The 5,851-nt window shown below is 46.4% G+C and overlaps 1 pseudogene; it reads right to left on the bottom strand.

Annotated features, from left to right (window-relative positions):
- Positions 1-781: 781 nt before the first annotated feature.
- Positions 782-1,484, bottom strand: LOC104872826 (annotated as a pseudogene).
- Positions 1,485-5,851: the final 4,367 nt, after the last annotated feature.

Consider the following 5,851-nt stretch of genomic DNA (forward strand, 5'->3'; position numbering starts at 1 on the left):
GTGTCTGTTCTGCTAATGGGGTGGATTGGGACATGGAAGAGAGGGAGGCGGCCACCAACTATAGGCCCAACAGGGACTGTAAAGGAGGCCACTGCTCCTGATAGAGCCTGCCAAGCGCCCCCACCCAGGAGCTGGGCAGATAATCATCCAACTAAGGAGAAAATGTTTTGTGTAGCTGATTAAAAATAAGGCAGTGCCGGGAGTGGTGGTGCTTGTAATCCCAGCACTTGGGAGGCTGATGCAGGCATTCCCCAAAAGAATTCTGAAATGTATTTTAAATACTTCAGCATAAAAAAAAAAATTAAACCAGGCATGGTAGCCCATGTCTGTAATCCCAGCTCTCAGGAGCCTGAGGCAGGAGGATCACAAGTTTGAGGCCAGCCTGGGCTACATATTGAGTTCAAGTCCACCCTGAACTACATAGCAAGACCTTGCCTCAAAAATAAAAAAAAAGGAGGAGGAGGAGGAGGTGGTGGTGGAGGAGCAGAAGGAGGAAGGGGAGGTGAGAGGGGGTGGAAGAGGGGGAGGAGGAGAAAAAGAAAGAAAGAAAGGGAAAAAGAGAGATATTATTGACTGCTCTTTTAGGAAGAAAAATTTTTAGACAGAGGAACTTTAGACTTTTAAGTACTGAGCAAATGGCAGTCCCAGATCAAAAAACAAACCTCTAGATATGTGAATAAGGCAATGAAATAAAGTGCATGTACTTACATATGCACTCTTGTTTTTGTCTGAAAAAGTAATCTGTTTAATTGAAAGACCCGGGGGATACTACTCTCCTCCCCTAGATGAGGGCTAATAAAACCAGACTCCTACATCCCTTCATGGCGCTTCGGATCCTCTTCACAAGGCAGCGGGCAAAGACACTTCCCAAGACCTCGACAAAACAATGCCCAGGGCGGCTGCGGCCACCAACAGCACATTTTTCTCAGGCAATTCCCATGTTCTCCACGCAGCCCTCAGTGGGGAGAGAATGCTCCTTGACGTCACTGCCAAGCCCTCCGTGTGGCTGACACAGCAGGACTCAGGAATTCGGCCCTTGCCCACGCTGGTGCTGTTCTCCCAATCCGTGGAGTCAGCAGCCCCACAGCACTCAACTTGTGTCTGCAAATGGTTCAGGAATGCAGATGTATCATTGTTTGGGTGTAATTCTGCCTCTGCTGCCAGAACCCTGTCTCTGAAAACACAGCCAGCGACGGCTAAGGCCACCTCCACTAGCATGATCAGAGACGGGAAAATAACAAAGGCAATCACGAGACAGCAGTTCTCCTTTCAGGCACCACAGCAGCCCACGAAGGCCACCAGGAAGAGGAAGGCCCCACAGCAACGATGATCGCAGGCAGCAGGCCGCCAGGAGTAGCCCTGTGGCTCAGGACAGGCTTGACCACTGTCCCCACAGCGATGCAGCCCACTGCACAGGTGTGAAACGCCAGCAGAAGGACACAGAGCAAGAATTTGACACATCTCATTCCTCCTTCCACTGCCATGGCCACTGGGCCCGGACTCCCTGAGGCTGTGCGATCCTCTCCTGCTGTGGCTGTGGGGTTCATTTGCACTCTTAATATAAATGTGCAATAAATAATTTTTGTAACTGTGTATGTGACTATACTAAAATAAATTTCCAAAATTTGGTCCAATTGGAAATTCAAAATGTATTTGCTAAATTTATATACTAAAAAAATTAAAGCACATGTCTGGAATCCCAACTACTCTCAAAGCAGAGGTAGGAGGATCACTTAAGCTCGGGAGTTCAACTTCACCCTGAGCAACTTATCTCACAAAACTGTTTTAAGAAAAGACACTTGGGCCGTGGATTTAGCTCAGTGGTTCTGGTGCCTGCCTCACAAACACAAGGACCTGAGTTCGATCCCCAGTACAAAAAAAAAAAAAAAGAAAAGAAAGAAAGAAACTTAACTAACATCAAAACATGGCATTAGCCAGCCTGGGTCTCTGTAATATAGATTCTAACTTAAGTTTAGCAATCTCTAAAACATACCAATTCAGAAAACTTCATAGGTCTAGTCAATGTCAGGATTCAAATTATAATGGTATCACAGTTCACGAACTTAATTTGCTCCACAGTCCTGGGGGAAATGGCCACATTCCTGTTTGTGTGGGCAGAGGGCCATGGCCAAGTCCGTCACCTGATATGGAGTTCATGAATGGAAGTAAAATTTTGCCTGAATACTTTGCTGGGGAACCCAAGGGTTCTCGAACAGAAGGGTTCCTAAGTCAAGGTATTTCTGTACTGTAATGCCCGGAGAGCCTACTAAATTTATACACTTTGCCTCTGTAATCTTGAGATGGTAATCAGATATAAAATAGAGAAGAATGGGTATGCCTTGTTTTAACTGATGCCTTCCCTAATTTGTCAGACTGGAAATATACTCGACGTTAGGCACAAATGTTGTGACATTTAGCAATAATTAAAATTGAAGTAATTTTTGGCACTTACACATCAGCCTGGAAAAATGAGATCCTATGAACTCCCACTTAAGAGGTTTACATGGTCCCATGTAATTTAAATAGGGCCACACTGCATATTATATATAATTATATATCATTATAACGGCTGTATTACATGGTACATAAAAACATTAAATTAAAAATATAGTAGAACTTGACAGAAGAGTGGTTTCCTCTCTGATTCTCCATTTGGGAGCCTAATTATTTCCTGTTCTCAAATCTGAGGGAAAAAAGAGCATCTCAGCAGGGATTGCTACAGACTTGGTGCTGCTGCTGCACACACCAGGGCCCCATCCCCGACACTCAATGTTACTAAAATGAGGGCTATTAGTCAAGCAACAGATGCTCAGTATTTCACTCTCATAAGTTTTTAAGGTGTTTTGTTCAGTGCCCACCTCGATAGCCCCAACCGCAGTGGCATGCCTTCTCCGGGACTTGGCCTGTGTCTCCTAAAGAACCAGTCAGAGCCCCCTGGGGGACGCTGACTTGTGTAACACCCAGAGCCGTGTGAAGGCCTTGGCCCGCAGACACCTCACACCTCCCACCTGCTGCTTGATGCGCTTCTCCTCCGTGGTGTCCACTTTGCACTGGCTCTGTGGGTTGCATGTTGTCTCCTCTCTGATAACTGTAAGCAGTAGCTCCATTATTTCTGTGTTCTGTTGTGTTTTTCCTCTGTGTCCCTCATGACCAATGCATCTGAACATAAAGTCTCCCTCCGTCAGAGCTCTCTGAGAGAGTGGCTGCCTTGGGAAGGATAAACAGCACACAGCTCGCAGAACAGCTGCAAGGGTGCTGCAGGTACCACAGAGTTTCCTGTGAGAGGACACCTGGTCTCTGAGTTAGCAGAATACTGGGGTGTTGTGTTCCTCTAGGTTCCTTTCCAGGTTCTTGTCCTGAACAAAGACTGGGACAGGAAACAAAGTAGTTTATTAAACGTATTAAAGGTTACATTAAAGGTAGGAAAAGAAATACAATCTGCAGAGCACAGATTAAGCTAGTAAACAGGCTCATAGCGGCCACAAGGTTAATGGCCGCTGTCTTTTATATCCTCCACTCTGACTTCAGGTCCAGGCCATGCTATCAAAAGCCTGCTTGATCTTGTGCCAGAGAACTGAAGACAGTGTTCTTTGGTGCCAGATGCTCTGCTCATGTCCAGGACCACCGTGATTGACAGGTCAGGCCCACTTGTCCAGCCTCTTTGCCACGCTCCAATCTCCCAACTCAACAAATCAGCTGCTCTGAGTTTAGAGTGTTCACGAGAGCACAGGGGTTTGGGGAAAAAATGAGAACCAAGATCTGTCATGTAAAGGTGCAGGATCCCAGTGATGAATGTGACTGTGCTGTATACCTAAAATGTACCAATGAACTCAATTAAAAAAAAAAAACAAGTATCATGTGAAAGCCAGACAGGATGCAAATCCATGACCTAGTGCCCTGGAGCCTCATCAGAGCAGGGCTGGAGTCTGTAGCTACTTTCCCAAGATAGACTTCAAATTAGAAAGAAAAAAAAATGCGATAGTGGTTCACCCACATAACAGGTATGGATCAGATCAATAGAAAACAAGGCTTCACAGGAGCAACTGCAGAAGACAGAAAGTATAGGAAGCAAATCTGGCCTCTGGGCCCAGGCCTTGTGACCTTTCCAGGCAATGTGCACGTTACCTGACTCTCCCAAAACCCCCTGCTTTCTGGTGTGCACAGGGTCGCTCATTATGTCCTTCTGGAACCACCTTCCTTATGCTCTCATCCAGTCCCTCATCCAGTCATTACGACATTTAAGGCTTTGGCAGAATGAATTTAAAACTTGACTCACCATGTTATTCCAGCTTCTCGTTGCTAACTAACCCTCCATGTGTGCAGGGGGAGTTTCACTGAAAAGTTTCTTGCAGCCCCTGCTGGAAGAAATCAGGCCCTGGGGAGGGTTCTGAGGTCAGGATGCAGGCGAATGGTCTTCTGCTCATGGGGGCTGCCCACAGTCGGGACCTGGGAATGGGCGGTCTCTGCGGCTGCAATGCGAAGGGCGTCTGTGGGATCCTGGGCCAAGAGGAGGGGCATCCTGCTGACCCCGTCCATGGAGGAACCGAGGCGAGGTGCCCGCTGACTAAAAATATGTGTGACTGTAGCCTCCAACCCCTCTTTCTCCCAGCTGGGGCCACTTTAGCCATGGTGTTTTTCCTTAAATGCCAGGATTCATGACAAAGAAAAATTTAAAACTTTCCCTAACCCGCCCCTCTTGTATTTAATTACCAGCACTGTAATAAAATCTTCCACTGTAAACATTTTTAATTAATTGCATCTTTGGAAGCCAGTCAGATCCTCCGTCCACGATGGGTAACAATTTTTTTTTTCCATTTTGAAGTAGAAACACAGTTCTTCATGGTGTTTTTGGTTCTAAGCTACTGAATCAGTATTAGAAATGGACTTTCGAGTTGCAGTCTCCTGCTAATGTGGAAACACGCACAGAGCAGCAACAGCAGTAACACATATTTTGATTCACCAATCAGGATGCAAAATGGGTCACCCTTTAAATAAAATATGCTGCCACGGTGGGACATTCTGCCTCACTAATTGCTGCGTGTCTTCTCCCAGTCCCACCCGGGCTATGAAAAGGCGCAAGGAGGTGGATTTAGGCCAGCACTTCCGTGAGAGTCCTCTGGTGCTTGCTTCGTGGCGGCGAGGAGCAGACAGATGGCTGCGCTGCCTCTCCTCAGGGGGACGGGTGTCGGGGCCCAGTCATGGCCCACTGGAGTTTGACATTTGGAAAATAACTTCTTCTTGTATAATTAAGGCATCAACATTTGCTACTCTTCAAGGAAACTGTTTGTTAAACTGGTTTTGACTCTTTGACCCTGACATAACAGGAAGCTCGTTAGCCGAAGATCTGATGTTATCTATAAGAGTCAGGAACTCACCCTGACATAACAGGAAGCTCGTTAGCTGAAGATCTGATGTTATCAGTAAGAGTCAGGAAATCCGGTCTTTGAAAAGCAATGACTTGGTGTTTTTGGTTGTTGTGTGCCCTTAAAAGCTTCCTGTTGCTGTGAACGTATAAAAGGAGCTCTTTCTGTGAAATAAATCAGACTTCTCTTCGTTTCCACTCAGGCTTGAGTGTTCTTTCCTTTCTCAATCCTCACTCCCCGACTCCGGCATGTTCGGTTGTGACGGCTGGACCGCCACAAGTGGCGCCTGAACAGGGACCTGAAGAACAGGTACTTGAAGAACAGGGACCTGAGTATCGAGGGATTCAGTGAAGGACACCGCTGGATAAAGAATAAAAGGAGATCTCATCAAAAAGAAAGAAGAGGACCTTCAAAAGGAAGGCAAAAGAGGAGCGGTGAGTTTTCTTGTAAATATTAAAAATGGGAGCAGGCAAGACTTGCATGCTTTT

This window comes from Fukomys damarensis, unplaced genomic scaffold, assembly GCF_012274545.1.
Source record: "Fukomys damarensis isolate Sample0158 unplaced genomic scaffold, DMR_v1.0_HiC HiC_scaffold_14, whole genome shotgun sequence".
Classification (NCBI taxonomy): domain Eukaryota; kingdom Metazoa; phylum Chordata; class Mammalia; order Rodentia; family Bathyergidae; genus Fukomys; species Fukomys damarensis.